Raw genomic sequence first — 20,747 nt, forward strand, 5'->3', positions numbered from 1 at the left:
GCCTTATGCGGGAACAAACTGTGTGTCTGAACAGCCCAGTTCAAAGTATTCTGGTTCAGTGGCACAAGTAAAGATTACTCAGTGTTCTTAGATTTCCAAGAATCTTTCCATGAGTTTTTAGGAAGAACATTATTTTGTTATTATTAAAGTTTTGAAAAACCACAGATAATAATTATAGCAAAGTTTTTTCTCACACAGCATTAATGTACAATGTTGCAAGACCACAGTGTTCTTATTTACATTTTATAGCTGGAGAAACAGAGACCCAGGCTCATTCTACAATGATATGGACAGCAATGCACTGCGAGCCCCCAGGTCCCTTCTTGACTCTGCCTCCACCTTGATGTGTGACTTTGGACATGTCCTTTTCTCTCTCTGGGTCTCCTCTTACCACTTATTATATATGAGGCTAAATATGATTTCTGAGTTCTTTTCCATTTCTGAAATTCTATGACTTACTAAGATCAAAGCAAGTTGCTTGTTAATTGATGTGTTTTATAGATGACATGGTTCAAAAAAGGAGTTGAGGTGGCTTATAGGATTAAAATGCACTTAAACCAGGATGGTTAAAAATAACAAGAGAATTGAAAATAATAAAAAGCGATGCAAAAGAGTTGCTTCAGGCACCAAGACTGAGTGAGTCCCTGAGGGTCAATGTTATGTCTGGAGTCCCATAATCCAAGGATGTTGCTGCTGAAATTAACTCAAGAGACTGTAGCTTATCTGCATACATCCCGGCTTCTTAAGTTTCTCCTGCAGAGCATTCTGCTAGTAAGTGTATGTTATTTTCAGACGAAGCAGACTTGGAAATCTGTCTTTCTGACCCACAGAACTGTGAGTCCAGAGCCTCTTGGCTGTTATGACATGAAGAGGTTTGGCAGCTCAACCAGGAGTGGACCCCAGGTCTCCTGACTTTTTCCCAGTGCTCTGTCCATGGCGGCTGCCACCTCCTCTAGTGACAATGACTGTTCACCATATGGCAATATAGTACAGGCAGGGATTTGTGGTATATACAGTTTTTCCATAAACAGGATCTCTCTGATTCTCTTAATCTCCTGAAGGGTAGGCAGGAAAGGTTCTATAATTCCCATAGTATAACTGAGAGAACAGGCTTAGAAATGTTGAGTATTTTTCCCAAGTTAATGGAGAACTGTACCCACCTTGTTGACTCTTTGAGTGTACATTTCTGGCTTTGTGCCATCACTATGGCCGGGCTCCTGGGGACTCCAAGTGTTCTATATTGATGTGCCAACAGTACATTTCTCAGGAGGTAAAGTCAAAGCAGCTTGTCTAAGCCCAGCCCACACATGGCCAAGCGACCATCAGGGAGAACCTTGGGAAGCAGAGGATGGGGGTCCCCAGCATTGAACCCTGGCGCCAGATGCCAGGGCTTAAGTTTGAACTCTGTCATCTCAGACGTTGCTTTTAAGCTCTGTAAGTACATAAAACATTGTGCTATGTATTGCACAGGTCTTGGGACTGAGACTAATGATATTGTGGGAAAGCCAGAGTTTGAAGCAGGTTAAACCTCTCTGAGCACAGCAGGAGCTTTTCATCAAATTCAGCTGCAGGAAACCCTTGAACTGGACCACATTGCTACTGAACGTGTCATCAATCAATCAACAAATATTTCTTGAGACAGCAATGTGAGAATTCAATGAGATCACCTAAGTGACAAGTTAGGAGGGTAGCATTGTACAGAGCAAAGACATGGGCTTTAGAGAAATTCAGAAGTAGGTCTGAAGACTGGCCCTGTATTTTATGAGCTATATAAGCCAGACCAAATCACCCAACCTCACTAAGCCTCAGTTTATCCATCTATAAAATGGGGAAAATACCTACCTCATTAGGCTTTTGGAAAAGCACATATTTCCTATGAATTTCCTCTCCTTTGTCTAACATTTAAAAACTATGAAGTGACAAATCACTGATAGTTGCCAGTTAATTATTCCTAGGTACTTGACATTGTACAAGACAATAGGAGGGGTAGGAAAGAGGGCGACATGGTCCCCTTTCTCCTTAGAGAGACAAGACTATCCAACAAATAAGGCAAGGTGTGGGGAGGGGAGGTGATTGAGGGTTTCTGGGCTTAGCAAGAACTTCATGGACAAGGTGGAGGTGGATCTTGTTGGGTGGATGAGAGCATGGAATAATGAGGGAGACAGGGATTCCAGGTGAGAGGGACAGCAGAAGGAAAGGCTGGGATGTTTGCAGGACAGCATAAAGACTACCCTGAACAGACTAGATAGGAAATAAGGAAAATAATGATAAACAGTGCTCAGTGGGTGAGGCAGCAAGAGAAGTTAACACATTTAGGTCTATTACACTACCTGGCACAGAATGCTGTAAGCTTTTTCAGTAGAAGAGTGATTAGGACTGGAGGCTGGAACTGTCTTCTTTTTTGTATCAAATTTCCATAAAATGTTTAGCAAAGGGCTTGATGTTTAAGGATGCTCAGTAGTTATCTGTGAAGTAATAAACAGGTGTCTATGGAAAGTCAGTCTGGCAAAGATGTGTGTGATGTTGACAACCCTTTCAAATGTAGACCTTCACACCAGACACCAAATGACTGAACTCAGCCAATGGAAGGAACTAAGAGGCCAAGTTGGATTTGCGTTTCCACATTGATTCGGGCTCACTGCAAATGACTCCGTTTATTTCATTTAGATTTTTATCTTGCTTTCTAGAATACGAGAAGTGTACATGCTGGTTGAAAAAAATACTAACACTACAGAAAGTTCCCACTCATGCTCTCTTCTTCTAGGCTTCTGCCACTTTGAAAGCCTTCTTGTCTTCCTTATGGACCATTTCGTTGGCCTGAAAGTACATAGCATCCACTATCATATACACATATAGTCCTTTTAATAAATTTTATTGAGGTATAATTTCCATAAAATAAAATGTACCAAATTTAAGTTTAGTGTTTCTTATGAGTTTTAACAAATATATATACCTCTCTTCTATATGAATGAGATCATACTGTACATACTCTCCTGCAACTTGTTGAGGCGTTCGGCAGTGTCATGAACATTTTCTTCATGACACTGACTTCTTTTTAAATTATTGCACAGTCCTCTGGTATGGATACCTTTAATTTATTGAACTATTTCCTTAGAGATTGATATTTATATTTCCTTCATATTTCACAATTCAAATGGAGTAATGAGATCTTTTTACACTTGTCTTTGATACATTAACAGGTATTTCTATAGACCGGATTCCTAGAAGTGGAAATTTTGGGGCAAAACCTTTAAAACTGAAAAAAAAAAAGAGAGAGAGATCGCAAGCATCCTTGGAGATATTGAGGGTTCAGTTCCAGACCACTGCACTATAGCAAATATTGCAATAAAGTGAGTCACACAAAGTTTTTGGCTTCCTAGTGCATATAAAAGTTATGTTTAAAATATAGTCTATTAAGTAGACTATAGCATTATGTCGAAAAAAGTACATATATTAATTAAAAAATACTTTATTTCTAAAAAATACTAACCATCATCTTAACCTTCAGTGAATTGCAATCTTTTTGCAATAATAACATCAAAGATCAGTGATCACAAGTCACCATAACAATTATAATAATGAAAAAGTTTGAAATATTGTGAGAATTACCAAAATGTGACACAGAGACATGAAGCGAGCAAATGCTGTTTGGAAAAATGGCACCTATAGACTTGTTCGATTCAGGGTTGCCACAAACCTTCAATTTGTAAAAAAATGTAGTATTTGAGAAATGCAGTAAAGCAAAATGCAATAAAACGAGGTGTGCCTGTATTACAATTTAAGCTCCCATAGGGTAAGAAAATGCCCCTTTTCCAAAGTGTTCTCGATTTGAAGATTATCACACGTTACAAATTTCAACAATCGGATAGATGAACAATAATAATATGTTACTGTTTTAATTTGCATTTCCTAAATTGCTGGAGAAGATGAGCATTTTATGTTTATGTTTATTTGCATTTCATCTGTGAATTCACTGTTCTTATATTTTGTCTTTTTTTTTTACCTGTTTTTCTTTTTCATATTGATTTGTAGGAACTCTTTATATTAGGTCTTTTTTTCCCCTACTAAGCACTCAAGTTAACATGTTAAAGTGTATTCTAGAGCAATGTTGCTCAAAGTTTAGTGTGCTGAAGCATCACTTGGGGATCTTGCTTAAATTGAGTCTGATTCAGAGGGTCAGTGAATTGGCCTGAGAACGTGCATTCCTAACAAACTCCCAGGGGCTTCCAATGCTGCTGGTCTACATACCATACTTTGAGTAACAAAGTCTTCAGGTTTATGAGGGTTTTTTTGGGTGGGGTAAGAGTCCATCATACTCAAGGAACAATGTGTGGTAGGTTTTTCTTTTGTTAAATAAAAGCACTAGGAATGATCTAATGAAAATGATCAGTGTGGAAAGAAGGCAACTGTAATTGTGGAAATGATTGGCGTCATAGCCTTTCTAGGGAGGTGATGGGTGCTGATGTGGTGGGAGGTTGGCCTTTAAGGCCCACCTCTACTTACATGTAGGCCAGTTGGCTTTCTGATTCTACACTGAGAATTAAAAAAGACAGTAATCCCTGCTCAGATTATTATACAGAGCTGTTTTGAAGTTCAAAGGAGAAATATTGATATGCTTTGTGACCTGTAACAAGCTAGAACGTAGTAGGCATTGTACCTGTCCAGGCACAGCCTCTGGGAGCACATGAGCATCTAGTCTGGACAGTGTCTACAGTGAAGGCAGAGTGCTTGGCAAAGCTTTTTTTTTTTTTTTTTTTAACATCTTTATTGGAGTATAATTGCTTTACAATGTTGTGTTAGTTTCTGCTGTATAACAAAGTGAATCAGCTATATACATACGTATATCCCCATATCTCCTCCCTCTTGCATCTCCCTCCATCCTCCCTATCCCACCCCTCTAGGTGGTCTCAAAGCACCGAGCTGATCTCCCTGTGCTATGCAGCTGCTTCCCACTAGCTATCCATTTTACATTTGGTAGTGTATATATGTCAGTGTTACACTCTCACTTCCTCCCAGCTTACCCTTCCCCCTCCCCGTGTCCTCAAGTCCATTCTCTACGTCTGTGTCTTTATTCCTGTCCTGCCCCTAGGTTCGTCAGAACAATTTTTCTTTTTTAAGATTCCATATATATGTGTTAATCTTTCTGACTTACTTCACTCTGTATGACAGACTCTAGGTCCATCCACCTCACTACAAATAACTCAATTTCATTTCTTTTTATGCCTGAGTAATATTCTATTGTATACATATGCCATAACTTCTTTACCCATTCATCTGTCAATGGAAACTTAGGTTGCTTCCATGTCCTGGCTATTGTAACTAGTACTGCAGTGAACACTGTGGTACCTGACTCTTTGAATTATGGTTTTCTCAGAGTATATGCCCAGTAGTGGGATTGCTGGGTGGTATGGTAGTTCTATTTTTAGTTTTTTAAGGAACCTCCATACTGTTCTCCATAGTGGCTGTATCAATTTACATTCCCACCAGCAGTGCAAGAGGGTTCCCTTTTCTCCACACCCTCTCCAGCATTTATTATTTGTAGATATTTTGATAATGGCCATTCTGAACAGTGTGAGGTGATACCTCATTGTACTTTTGATTTGCATTTCTCTAATGATTAGTGATGTTGAGCATCCTTTCATGTGTTTCTTGGCAATCTGTATTCCTTCTTTGGAGAAATGTCTTTTTAGGTCTTCTGCCCATTTTTGGGTTGGGTTGTTTGTTTTTTTGATATTGAGCTACATGAGCTGCTTGTATATTTTGGAGATTAATCCTCTGTCAGTTGCTTCATTTGCAAATATTTTCTCCCATTCTGAGGGCTGTCTTTTCGTCTTTTTTTATGGTTTCCTTTCCTGTGCAAAAGCTTTTAAGTTTCATTAGGTCCCATTTGTTTATTTTTGTTTCCCTTTCTCTAGGAGGTTGGTCAAAAAAGATCTTGCTGTGATTTATGTCGTAGCATGTTCTGCCTATGTTTTCCTCTAAGAGTTTGATAGTGTCTGGCCTTATATTTAGGTCTTTAATCCATTTTGAGTTTATTTTTCTGTATGGTGTTAGGAAGTGTTCTAATTTCATTCTTTTACATGTAGCTGTCCAGTTTTCCCAGCACCACTTATTGAAGAGGCTGTCTTTTCTCCATTGTATACTCTTGCCTCCTTTATCAAAGATAAGGTGACCATATGTGCATGGGATTATCTCTGGGCTTTCTATCCTGTTCCATTGATCTATATTTCTGTTTTGGGGTCAGTACCACACTGTCTTGATTACTGTAGCTTTGTAGTATAGTCTTAATCAGAGAGCCTGACTCCTCCAGCTCCGTTTTTCTTTCTCAAGATTGCTTTGGCTACTTGGGGTCTTTTGTGTTTCCATACAAATTGTGAAATTTTTTGTTCTAGGTCTGTGAAAAATGCCATTGGTAGTTTGATAGGGATTGCACTGAATATGTAGATTGCTTTGGGTAGTATAGTCATTTCCACAATGTTGATTCTTCCAATTCAAGAACATGGTGTATCTCTCCATCTGTTTGTATCATCTTTAATTTCTTTCATCAGTGTCTTATAATTTTCTGCATACAGGTCTTTTGTCTCCTTAGGTATGTTTATTCCTAGGTATTTTATTCTTTTTGTTGCAGTGGTAAATGGGAGTGTTTCCTTGATTTCTCTTTCAGATTTTTCATCATTAGTGTATAGGAATGCAAAAGATTTCTGTGCATTAATTTTGTATCCCTCTACTCTACCAAATTCATTGATTATCTCTAGTAGTTTTCTGGTAGCATCTTTAGGATTCTCTATGTGTAGCATCAAGTCTTCTGCAAACAGTGACAGCTTTACTTCTTTTCCGATTTGGATTCTTTTTTTTTCTTTTTCTTCTCTGATTGCTGTGGCTAAAACTTACAAAACTATGTTGAATAATAATGGTGAAAAAAAAATAATGGTGAGAGTGGGCAACCCTGTCTTGTTCCTGGTCTTAGAGGAAATGGTTTCAGTTTTTCACCACTGAGAATGATGTTGGCTGTGGGTTTGTCATATATGGCCTTTATTATGTTGAGGAAAGTTCCCTCTATGCCTACCCTCTGGAGAGTTTTTATCATAAATGGGTGTTGAATTTTGTTGAAAGCTTTTTCTGCATCTATTGAGAGGATCATATGGTTTTAATCCTTCAATTTGTTAATATGGTGTATCACATTGATTTGCGTATATTGAAGAAAACTTGCATTCCTGGGATAAACCCCAGTTGATCATGGTGTATGATCCTTTTAATGTGCTGTTGGATTCTGTTTGCTAGTATTTTGTTGAGGATTTTTGCATCTATGTTCATCAGTGATATTGGCCTATAGTTTTCTTTCTTTGTGACATCTTTGTCTGGTTTTGGTATCAGAGTGATGGTGGCCTTGTGGAATGAGTTTGGGAGTGTTCCTCCCTCTGCTATATTTTGGAAGAGTTTGAGAAGGATAGGTGTTAGCTTTTCTCTAAATGTTTGATCCTGTGAAGCCATCAGGTACTGGGCTTTTGTTTGTTGGAAGATTTTTTTTTTTTTTTTTTTGCGGTACGCAGGCCTCTCACCGCTGTGGCCTCTCCCGTTGCGGAGCACAGGCTCCGGACGCGCAGGCTCAGCGGCCATGGCTCACGGGCCCAGCCGCTCCGCGGCACGTGGGATCTTCCCGGACCGGGGCACGAACCCGTGTCCCCTACATCGGCAGGCGGACTCTCAACCACTGTGCCACCAGGGAAGCCCTGTTGGAAGATTTTTAATCACAGTTTCAATTTCATTGCTTGTGACTGGTCTGTTTATATTTTCCATTTCTTCCTGGTTCAGCCTTGGAAGGTTGTGCTTTGGAAGAATTTGTCCATTTCTTCCAGGTTGTCCATTTTTTTGGCATATAGCTGCTTGTAGTATTCTCTCATGAGATTTGTATTTCTGTGGTGTCAGTTGTTACTTCTCCTTTTTCATTTCTAATGCTGATATTTGAGTCTTCTCCCTTTTGTTCTTGATGAGTCTGGCTAATGGTTTGTCAATTTTGTTATATTCTCAAAGAACGAGGTTTTAGGTTTTTTTTTTTGTTTCCTTCATTTCTTTTTCCTTTATTCTGATCTGATCTTTATGATTTCTTTCCTTCTGCTAACTTTGGGGTTTTTTTTTATTCTTCTTTCTCTAATTGCTTTAGGTGTAAGGTAAGGTTGTTTATTTGGGATTTTTCTTTTTTCTTGAGGTAGGATTATATTGCTATAAACTTCCCTGTTAGAAATGCTTTTGCTTCGTACCATAGCTTTTGAGTTGTCATGTTTTCATTGTCTTTTATTTCTAGGTATTTTTTGATTTCCTCAGTGATCTCTTGGTTAGTTAGTAGCGTATTGTTTAGCCTCTGTGTGTTTGTAGTTTTCTACAGTTGTTTTCCTGTAATTGATATCTAGTCTCTTAGCATTGTGGTCAGAAAAGATATATGTTACAATTTCAATTTTCTTAAATTTACCAAAGCTTGATTTGTGACCCAAGATATGGTCTATCCTGGAGAATGTTCTATGAACACTTGAGAAGAAAATGTATTCTGTTGTTTTTGGATGGAATGTCCTATAAATTTCAATTAAGTCCATCTTGTTTAATATGTCATTTAAAGCTTGTGTTTCCTTATTTATTTTCATTTTGGATGATCTGTTCATTGGTGAAAGTGGGGTGTTAAAGTCCTCTACTATTATTGTGTTTCTGTCAATTTCCCCTTTTATGGCTGTTAGCATTTGCCTTATGTATTGAGTTGCTCCTGTGTTGGGTGCATAAATGTTTACAATTGTTATATCTTCTTCTTGGATTGATCCCTTGATCGTTATGTAGTGTCCCTCTTTGTCTCTTTAATAGTCTTTATTTTGAAGTCTATTTTGTCTGATATGAGAATTGCTACTCCAGCTTTCTTTTGATTTCCATTTGCATAGAGTATCTTTTTCCATCCCCTCACTTTCAATCTGTATGTGTCCCTAGGTCTAAGTGGGTCTCTTGTAGACAGCATATGTACAGGTCTTGTTTTTGTATCCATTCAGCCAGTCTGTGTCTTTTGGTTGGAGCATTTAATCCATTTACATTCAAGGTAATTATCAATATGTATGTTCCTATTACCATTGTCCTAATTGTTTTGGGTTTGTTATTGTAGGTCTTTTCCTTCTCTTGTGTTTCCTGCCTAGAGAAGTTCCTTTAGCATTTGTTGTAAAGCTGGTTTTGTGGTGCTGAATTCTCTTATCTTTTGCTTATCTGTAAAGGTTTTAATTTCTCCATGGAATCTGAATGAGATCCTTGCTGTGGAGAGTAATCTTGGTTGTAGGTTATTCCCTTTCATCCCTTTAAATATGTCCTGCCACTCCCTTCTGGCTTGCAGAGTTTCTGCTGAAAGATAGCTGTTAACCTTATGGGGATTCCCTTTTATGTTTGTTGCTTTTCCCTTGCTGCTTTTAATTTTTTTTCATTGTATTTAATTTTTGATAGTTTGATTAATATGTATCTTGGCATTTTCTCTTTGGGTTTATACTGTATGGTACTCTCTGTGCTTCCTGGACTTGATTGACTATTTCCTTTCTCATGTTAGGGAAGTTTTCGACGATAATCTCTTCAAATATTGTCTCAGACCCTTTCTTTTTCTCTTCTTCTTCTGAGACCCCTATAATTTGAATGTTGGTGCATTTAGTGTTTTCCCAGAGGTCTCTGAGACTGTCCTCAGTTCTTTTCATTCTTTTTTCTTTATTCTGCTCCCCGGCAGTTATTTCCACCATTTTATCTTCCAGCTCACTTATCTGTTCTTCTGCCTCAGTTATTCTGCTACTGATTCCTCTAGAGTATTTTTAATTTGAATTATTGTGTTGTTCATCACTTTTTGTTTGCTCTTTACTTCTTCTAGATCCTTGTTAAATGTTTCTTGTGTTTTCTCCATTCTGTTTCTGAGATTTTGGATCATCTTTACTATCATTACTCTGAATTGTTTTCAGGTAGGTTGCCTATTTCGTCTTCATTTATTTGGTCTTGTAGGTGTTTACCTTGCTCCTTCATCTGTAACATTTTTTTGTCAGTTCAGTTTTTATTTATTTTTTTTGATGCATGGTGCTGTATTCCTGTCTCATAGGTTGTTTGGCCTGTGGCATCCAGCACTGGAATTTGCAGGCAGTTGGATAGGGCCGGGTCTTGGTGCTGAGATGAGGACCTCCGGGATGCCTCACTCTGATTAATATTACCTGGGGTCTGAGGTTCTCTGTCAGTCCAGTGGTTTGGACTTGGAGCTCCCACCATAGGAGCTTAGGCTGGATTCTGGCCTGGGAACCAAATCCTGAAAGCTTCGTGGCATGGTTAAAAAAAAAAAAAGAGAATGAAAGGAAAAAAGAAAGAAAAAAAGGAGCAGTACAATATCAAAGAATAAAAAACAGAATAAAATCCGAAAGATAAAAAAATGTATTATGAAAAATAAAACTATAATTGAAACAACTGCAGCAAGGTAAAATAAAACCACAACAGAAAAAAGAAAAAAAACAGGGGGGGATGGGCAACAAGCCAAAAGAAGAGAACAATAACAAAGTATAAAGAATAAAATTAGAAAAGAAAAGATTTATTAGGAAAAGTACAAATATAAAAGAATTCACAACGAATCAAGAAGGTAAAACAGAATCCCAATCTAAAAGAGGAAAAAAGAAAAAAAAAAAAGCCTTGGCTATGGGGGCGGAGTTTAGGCACAGGTGGAACTTAGGCAGGGGTGGGCTTTAGGGTGGGGTGGAGCCTAGGCGGTGGTGGGCGTGACGTTTGAGCGTGGGGCGGGGCCTAGGCTTCGAACCCATGTAGCCGGAAAAGGCCCTGGCGGGGTGGGCCTAGGCGGACGTTCAAGCGTGGGGCAGGGCCTCTGCTTAGGTCCTGCGCAGAAGCGGGGAGGCAGCACGTGGAAAGGGAGCCTTCTGGAGCATGGAGTTCCAGAGTTGGGAGGTAGGGCCCTGCGTGAGGGCGTGTGGATGGGGTTTAGGCCCGGCAAGTTGGAGGGGGTCTCCGAGTGTAGAGGCGGGGCCCTGGGTAGGGGTGTAGGGGTGGGGCTTGGCCTCTACGCGGCAGGAGGAAGGCTCTGAGGGCAGAGGATTAGACAGGGGAGCCCAACAGGCTTCCTGGTGCCTAAGTGGACAGGGAAAGGCTGGCCACCTTCCCTTCCGTTCCTGTGCGCCCCTCCCCCACCATCTCCCCCAGGGCCTCTCCTGTCCCCGCTGGATCCCTAACCGTGGGTGGGTCCCACTGGATGTAGGAACTCCTCCCCTCCCCCAGCCGCCCCTCAGGGGTGCTGGTCCCCTAGGTCCGGCCTTTACTTTTGCTCCCCCTTCCCTCCCAGTCCCTCAGGACCCTCATGGCTGGAGGGGGCCTTGGTGGGCAGAGGATTAGACCCGGGATGTCAGCAGGTTGCTGGGGGCCCAAGTGGGCAGGGGAAACCTGGCTACGCTCCCTTTTGATTCTCTGCCCTCCCAGTGGTTCCCCAATTTCCAACCCTTCAGGTGTGGGATCCCTTCCCCTCCCCCAGCTGCCCCTGGGGGGCGCCAGTCCCGTCCCACCTCCACTTCTCCTCCCCCTTCACTCCCCCCACGCCCCACATCCTACCCCGTCGCTGGAGGTTCCTCCCATCCCCTTAGGTGTCCGTGGTCCCCCCACGGGTGCCAGGTAGGTGCCCTAGTTGTGCAGAGCGGCGAATTACGCGACCTCCTAGTACTCCATCTTGACTGTGCCCCCGTCGGCAAACTTTTGTATCGCTCCCCAAATTCTTACGTAGACAAGCTCTCTACCTTAGAGTTTGGATCATCGTAAGTGTATCTGAATCCCTTTGGACTCCAAGTTTTCAGTAGGGAACCATTTTAGGATTCCCTGAATGTTTGTCTGTGGCAAGTGTCAGGTTTTGAATTTGGCTCTAGGCCATCATAGTCCAGTTATCTGGGTCACACACGTGTGTGCGCGCACGCACACACACACACACACACACACACACCCTGAGCCAAAATATAATTCCCAAGTTACCATGGTAATTAGAATACAATATATGTATAATATAACACAAATGCAGTACAGTAAAGTGTGGGTTATTAAGTACGGGTTGTTCCAGTTGGCTGTCTATGGCAGACAGTGGCTAGCTTTTTATCAGAAGTGCTTTCTCTTCTTCTTAAGACACAGCTAGACAGTGCTCTGACTGCCTTCTTTGCAGTTAGGTGATTAGTGTATCAGGAGTGGGAATCACCTGTGTCATTCTGGGTTGAGGTTTTTAAGAAGTGGATTTAGCTTTTCCACACTCTGATGCTCTGTCTGCTGGCTGAACGCAGGGGATTCCATGGTCCTAGCAGAGGGCTGAGCATATGACAGAGAGATCATGGGCCCCTGAACCTCACGTGGAAGGCCTGCCCCCAGTCTGTACCATCTGTTTCGGACTTTATGTGAGCAAGTTATTTATTTATGGTGTTTGACACATAATACGTTATGGGGCTTGTTCATAGTAGTAGTTAGAGTTACCTGTACTAATGCACTCTAATTCACATAGATCATTGAGATACTTTTCAATCAATATCTAGCATAAACATTAGTGATTACACAGGACAAATAAGTAGAAGAGAAGAGGTAAGTGCCACAAGCTGATGATTATGGTTGGAGAGTCTTTGCGAGGTGGAGCATTTGACCTATAGGGAAACTTCCGATTGTCCTTAATTTCAAAACTTCATTAACTTTTCATTAATAATTGTCACGAAGCTTAGAAATGAGACAGTGAGAAACAGTTAAATGCTCCATGTGACGATCCCCCGCCCCGGCTCCCTTTAGTTCCTTTCTTGCTGCTCAGGCCTGGAACAAGATGGCTATTCTTTGGAGAGTGAAAACTGAGTGCAAGTCCTGTAATGTTTCTGTTTGATGTTTTTGGCAGTGATGATGAAAATTCTAGACTGAAACGATATTGTATGAAGTCTGGACCAATTGCCTTGCTAAAGTCGAATGGATTTCCTCTTTTTGCTGTCTGGATCAATTCTTGGAGGAGTTAGTCAGAGGATTTGGTCTCTCAGTTGAAGCAACATATTGTACTGATAACAGGCGAGAGCACAGTCTGATTGGGCTCCCCAGGTCTTTCCAACTCACTGCTCTTGTGAGCGTTAGAAGGGCTTTTGCAAAATAAATAGAGCTCTCTGAGGTCTGCTAAGAAGGGTTCCAGATTCTGTTGACCAAAAGTGGAATGTTTCATACTCCACAGTAAAATTTAAAAAAAAGAAAAGAAAAAGAATCGTGGAATTCTGAGTTCCACCTGTTAAATTATTTGTCCTTCTAATAGAAGCGGGAATGAAAGGCGTATGTTCAACATCATTTTGGACCCGTTTTCTGTGGCGGGAAACCAAGGTAAACACATTTTTCCTGATGTAATTGTTGATGTTAGTTCAGCTCATATGATGCAGGCAGAACTGTGTGAACCATTTTATTTGGACCCATCCTCGGCTGGAGTTGGACATGCTGGTGGGAAGCCTGGAGTCTGGAGAACCCACAGTCTGGGGGCCCCGGATTGTTTAGGGAGCACCCAGGCCCAGGAATTGCTGCTATGAAGGTGCCGTTTGGGTTCCTGGCCTCAGCCCTCATTTCTTTGCATGTGTGTTTGGGAACATTCAGCTCCTCACTTGGGTTAGACCTGGTTTCTTATTAGGATTATTTCAAAGAATTATCATTCCCCTTTTCTAGTTTTACTTAGATACATATACGTGGTTCTATTATAAATAATAGAGTTTTTTCTTGTCATTCTCCCTTTTTCTCTTTGGCTTTCTCTTCTTTTCTCTTCTCTGCCCCTCACCCTTTGCCCCCCACCAATCTGTGTTAACAACCTGGCATGTTTTCTTTCCTTTTTTCCTGCATGCTTGCGTACTTATATACAAACACATACATATTTTCATTTTTTGGTGTCATTTTTAACCCTCCTTTCTTTCTACTTCTGGTTTAACAGTAGTTCCCAGGGTAGCCTCCTCAAACACAGGTAGCCTATGATATGGTTTATTTCTTCATTTGTTTTTCCCACAATCGTGTTTCTCTTTGTTTTCTTTTTTTGTTTTTTTTTGGGGGGGGGGTAATGCTATGCGAAGTCCTGTGCTGGGCATTGCAGATAGAAACGTGAACTGGATACAGACCCTGACCTCAGGGAGTTAGTGCTATTAGAGGAGAACAGAGAGGGGCATCTAGAATAGCCTGGAGGGAGCAGACCCTGTGAAGACCCCTGGGCTCACTGCGTGTCTGGGAGAGCATGTTCTATATCCCACTTTGGGATGATTCAAAACCCAGCTTGGGGTGGGAAGGAGCTCTGGCACGGGGGCAGGGGGAGCGGGGACAGAAATAGTGGGGCTCTCCTGCAGTGGGCGGGGCAATGGAGGAGGTCCTGCCCAGGGGATCTTGGACAGCTGTGGAGGTGAAAGAGGTTGGTTGGATGCGCAACGGCTGTTGCATGTGAGTTGTCTACAAGTCTGTATTTGTAACTGAGGCACCGGTAATAAGGATGACGCCTTGCTCGTGTGGTTACTTACCACGTGTGACCTGGCCTTCCAACCAGCCTATAAATGCACAGAGAGCACAACAGTGTCTCACATTTCTTATGCTTTACCTGTGCACAGAACACAAGGCTGGTCACGGAGGCATTAATTTATTTTTATTTTACTTTATTTGTTTTTATAACAAGATAGAAAATGAATTACCACGAAATGTTATTGAGTACTGTGATTTTGGTTTTGGTTTTGGGTAGTACAGGTCTACTGAGAAGAATGGAATTCTTTTAGGGGGATAACGTCAAAATTAGTGTTCCCTATCTTGGAAATGATTGCAAATGCTCTTCTGCAGAATCTATTTGGCTAAGAGGTGGTGAGCCAGATTTGGTCTGTACTCAAATGTCACCTCCTCAGAGAGGCTGTCCCAGGACGTCCTCTCAAAAAGTGTGCCCCCTACTCTGCCCTCTCAATCCCCCTTATCCTCTAGTTTTCTCTGTAGCATTTCTCACAATCTGAAACACTATACATTCTACTCATACATGAGCTGTCTTCCCCTTCCACGTGTAAACTTTCTGTGGACAGGGTTTTGTCTATCTTGTCACTGCTGGCTTCCCAGCACCTGGAACATGTCTGGCATGCGGTAGGCACTCAGTGAACATCTGGTGGACGGTCTGGGCAGTGGGGTGGAGGCGGGATCCTAGGTTTTGTCGGGGGCGCTGGTGGGAGGACCGCCACCCAGCACCTGTCCGCTGAGCCACCAGGGCCGTGGGCTGGGACCTGGAAACTGCCTGGGGACAGGCAGGACAGCCTTTGGAGCAGCTCACACCCTGCTCCACACTCAGGCCTCGGAGGCATTCATGTAAATGCAGTGCTGCGGGACCAGAGGAGTAAAAATAAAATTGTGAATGAACACTTACACATGAAACTACGTCTCCAGTGAGCTTTTAAATGTATTTTAACATCCTAGCTTCTAATAACAAAAATGCCTACATTTGTGCAGTATTTGTAGTTCACAAAACATTGTCCAGTACTTCACTGGATCTTCAGAATGAACTTGGAGGCAGACGTCTTTGTTAGTAATCCAGTTTTACATTAGTGCAGACACACCTGAAGTTTAAGCTTTTAATTCTTCGAGACAGCAAAGCTGCCCCTGGAAGGACCGAGGACTCAAGCTTGTTCTGCCCACTGTGACTTGCTAACTTACACAGAGGTGGCCCAGAGATTGAGGCATCTCTCATGGCCCTGATTTGGTACAGAGCCCCTTAAACTTGTAGGACTCAGCCTGTCATCTCCGGGGAGCTAGGCTTCACTGCAGTTTGAGGAGACCTGGAAGGGACGGATGGCTCTGACACCGCATACCAGTCTGGGGTCACAGTGCCAGAAATCCCACTATTAGCAAAGCCGTCTGTTGGGTTAAACGTGGCTCGCCTCAGTCTTCTGGTGTAAACCAGAGATGCCTGTAGGAGAGGAAGATACGAGGTTGAAGCCATCAGTGAATATCACTGCAGTGTCGGCTGGGTTATCAATTACTTGGGTTATCCATTACTTGGGAAAGGACCCAACCCTAAAGTGATATAAATTTGTTGTGTTTGCTTGCTTGTTTTAGGAAGACTTTGGAGCCTACTGTGTGATTCAGCAGAGTAGATCAGTGGGCCACACTGTGGGGAGAAGGTACTGGGGAGAGCACAGAGGAGCTTCTCCCTCTTAGATCCTTGCGCTCCTGGCCAGGACGTGTGAATTCCATCTGGTCCTGGGCAGCTGTTCCTCGGGGCATCCCTCAGACATCACCTGCACATTTCTGAGGCTGCCCTGGGAGGAAGCAAAGCAGGGACCTCCTTCCTGTTAACCCTCCTGAGAAGGGTGAGGAGGGCGTCAGGCAGGCGAGAGCGTCCAGCCTGGGCGTGTTCTGGAGAGAAGGAAGCTGGGCGGCATGGTGCATGGTTACTTTGTGGGAAGCAGTCATGGGCTTTTGATTTTGGAAATAGGGCAGCCTTCCGTGCTGCAGTGACGGACCCTCGGCGTGGCAAGTTCAGCCCAGAGCCAGCGCGGTGGGTGTCTGCGGTGTCTGCGGGGCAGGGCAGCGATCCTCAGCCCGCTGTGAGCCCTACAGATACTCGCAGGCTGCTTTTCCATTATTGCATGAAAGACAGTCATTAGTGCTGAAGTTCAAAGCCATGGTTCCTGTGTGTCCTTAACATGATACAGGTGGGCCTTCATTGGAAACACCTCCTGCTTCTCCAGCTCAGTTCTCATAAAAACAAACAATGGTGCCCTTTGCCCAAGTCGGAAGAGGAGGCTGTGAAATCCCCGTGAGCTTCCCCTGCGCGGCACGGCTTCAATCAGATCCTTCTGCGGGGTGAGGACCCGCACACCCATCCCGAGCACAGCCTGGGCAGCGGGGCAGAGCCCCACGGGCATGGCACTCGCACAGGCCCCCTGCCGTGGCCGTGCTGATGTGGGGTGAGGGGTCAGGGCCCCAGCGCAGGTCAAAGTGCAGCTACAACTGGGAGGTCTGCTCATCTTTGCTGAGGAAACACTCTTGACGATCCGGGCTTCGAATGATTCCCTCCTTCCCTTTCATATTAGGACTGCAGTTCAGATGTGAGGGTTCAGCGTAGAGCCTTGGAGACAGTGGAAGGAACTGAAGTGTGGAGCCTGACTGCCTGCATGTGGAAGCTCCAGCCACGTGACTTTATGCCTGTCACTAAGCTGCTCTGCATCTTCACCTCTTCAACGGTGAAGTGCAGGTCACACCAGTGCTTACCGTATAGGGCTCTTTTGAGGGTTAAGTGAATCGATACATATAAAGGACTTAGAGTAAGGTCTGGCACTGATTAAACACTCAGCATTGGCTGTTATTATTATTAATAAAGATGTTCAAGATCTTTTTACTAGGTTTTAGGTTTTTTTTAAGAGAAGTTTTAGGTTCACAGGAGAATTGAGCGGGAGGTACAGAGATTTCTCACATACCTGTGACTCCACCCATGCACAGCCTCCTCCAATCAACGTCCCACAACACAGTGGTGCTTCTGTTAATGACCGATGAAGTTGCACTGACACACCGTTGTCACCCAGTCTATACTTTACGTTAGGGTTCACTCTTGGCATTGTATATTCTGTGGATTTGGACAAATGTGTAATGACAGCTATCCACGCTTACAGTATCATACAGAGTAGTTTCACTGCCCTAAAAATCCTCTGTGCTTCGCCTACTCATCTCTCCTTTCCCCTCAGCATTAGTTTTTTTTTGCCGCCCTGCACAGCATACAAGGACCTCTTAGTTCCATGACCAGGGATCAAACCTGCGCCCCCTGCAGTGGAAGTGCGGAGTCTTAACCATTGTACCTCCAGGGAAGCCCCTCTCCTTTCCCCTAACCCCTGGCAACTACCCATCCTTTTACTGTATCCATGTTACTTGCCTTTTCCAGGATGTCATATAGTTAGAATCAAACAGTGTATATATAGCCTTTTCATATTGGCTTTTCACATGTAGTAAATGCATTTAAGTTTCCTCCATGTCCTTCCATGGCTTGATAGCTCATTTCTTTTTATTGCTAAATTATATTCCATTGTCTGTATGTACCACAGTTTATTTATCCATTCACTTACTGGCAGACATCTTGGTTTCTTCCATGTTTTGACAATTATGCATAAAGATGCTATAAACATCTGTGTGCTCGTTTTTGTATAGAGAAGCTTATTTTTTTATTACATTAAACATATACTGGAATTTACATATATGGAATTTACCTCTGCCATCCCAGGATTGATATAGATCATGATTTATATTCAAATTTCAACTCCTGACTCTTCCACAAATGTCTGATTTAGGTATCTGTGCCCAGGCTGGCAGCAATGCCATCTCTAGGGTACCCAGCTGTTGGCCTGTCCTTCCCTCAGGGACAGGCCACAGGCCACACCTTACATCACATCTCACTACTCTGCATTTGTGCCCTGAATGCCAAAATCTAAAAGCTCAGGCATAGATTGTCCCTAAATCTTTACTGATGCTTTTCATACTTTTCGCCATAGCCTTGAGTTTCAGGAAAAAAAAACAAAACACCCGTATATCATTAAATGATTGCAATATAATGTTGTAGAGCGGTTACACAGAGTTTCTAAAGCATAAAGGCAATGTGCAATTGAAAGGGTGGTAAGATAGCTAAAGATAGAGAGTAGGCAGTACTGATAGAAGTAAATTTAGGAAAAAGGCAAAGTTACTGAGGGAGTAAGTAAAGTTGCCAGATATTTATGACAGAATTGGCACTTTACTCTTGATTTCACACAGGTTTAAAGAACGTGAAGTGATGATTGCAAACATTCATTTTGACAAATTTGTTTCAGATGATGCATTTGGAGAGGGAAGCTAAATTTAAAAGTGTGCAAACAATGCTAAGCAAGAAGAGTAGGAATAAATGTTTAAAAAATTTAGAAAATAAAAGGAAAAAAGTAGGACAACCTTATCACCTCAAACCAAATATATTACATGTAAAATATATAATACTGTGTTCAAAAGTTGAAATTTGGGGAAATTGCCTATATGATGTACAAAAACTTCCAAGAAGGGAAAAACTAGTGATAAGGATTATTTTCTACCAATTTTCCTTTTGAACTACTTATTTTCAATGAAATTATTAGTAATTTTCAGTGGAACTGCTGAGTAACCACTCAAGGGAGTAACAGTGATGTTACACTTCCTACGCCCCAGTCAGTCTTTGGGAAAATAGCTGTGATTCCTTCTGTTCACATGAGATGTAAGGCCAGCCTGACTCAGTGAACTCCTACCAGCTTTCTCCTTCACTTACTTTGACCTGGGGCTTTCTGAACTCTAATGCCTCTATCTAACAATTAGGAATGAAGGATTTGCACCGTGCATTCTGCGGGACTCTTCTAATTCTTACCATTTCTGAGTTCAAATACAACTGTGCACCATAGATCCCAAAATACTTCCCCAAGACATAACCTTGTTTGACTGTGTTCCCTTCCCTCATTTGGATCAGTCAAGGATCATTTTAATCATGAAACCACTAATGCCCAAGCCACCAAAAGTGACAGTCAGGATTCTGGACAGGACACAGAGAGGCTTCTGATTGGAAGCCAGAGAGGTGGCCCTGTAATTAAGGTACTAAAAATAACAAAAACTCTATCCCTACAATAATCCTATATCCTCTGATAACTCCCATGCCAAACCATAAAGACTGAGTTGTGCCATGCTCTTTCATGCCCAGCCTTCAGGTTTCCATTTTCTGATTGTTTTAGTTTCCAAGGGTCTTTACTACAGCCAATCTTTTCTTAGTAATAACAATTTACCATTGTGCGTGTATGTGTCTTCCTATCTCTATATCTCTTTTTCCTAGGCAATGTTGAATTGTTTGTTCAAATATAATATCATTTCCCTCTCAGTGGTATGATTTAGGGCAATATGCTTGCCATCCATGGGTTGACCCACTTTATCCCTCTCTTAAAAGATGCCAAGCATATTGGGTACATGGCTAACAATCACTTTTAATTATTTTTTCTTCTTTTTATGGCAGTGGTCTTCACCTATCATTTTATGTTGCGTGCTTGTGTCTGAGGAAGGGAGAAAGGGGCATTTGGGTCTGATGGGAGATATGATCAGTGTGGTGCTCATTTTTGCAAAGAAGGCATTACATTTGCTTCCCTTGTATCACATATTGAGTTGCTATTTGCCAATGATGTCCGTTTATTTTACAACTATCTTGTACAGTGAGTAGAGATCATTATCCATCTTGAACAGATGAGAAAAGAGAGGCTTAGAGGGTTAAATGGACACATCAAGGTCTTGCCTATATATCAGTTGTAGGCATGATTCACTGGCTGAATAATTTGTCCTGAAGCACCCCCTTCCCAAGAAGTACTTCCTAATATGATATATCCTGAAGGGCAGCCTCCAGGCTGAAGTAACTCGATAGCAGATGGCAGTCTTCCAAGGAGTTGCTGGTTTCCCTAGGTCTCAAGTTCCTTACTTGTGTGAATATTAAGGCAAATTGAGTGGATATTGCAACACTGGGTTATCACTCACTTGGTAACTTGCATGGGAAAATGTCTCCCCTGCACAGATTAATTAAGAACCAATCCTTTGGAATCCTGTGCCTTAGAGTGAATTATGGGTGGTTTCTATGAAGTTAAAGGGACAGAGACTGTTATTCATGGTTGTTAACTGGAAATGTAGAGGAGTGTAAGGGGGCGGAACAGCTGCATTTGTAAAAGCGCAGGTTGTTTTTAATTAACGCCACATCAAGCATC

Source organism: Orcinus orca, chromosome 13, assembly GCF_937001465.1.
Source record: "Orcinus orca chromosome 13, mOrcOrc1.1, whole genome shotgun sequence".
NCBI lineage: Eukaryota > Metazoa > Chordata > Mammalia > Artiodactyla > Delphinidae > Orcinus > Orcinus orca.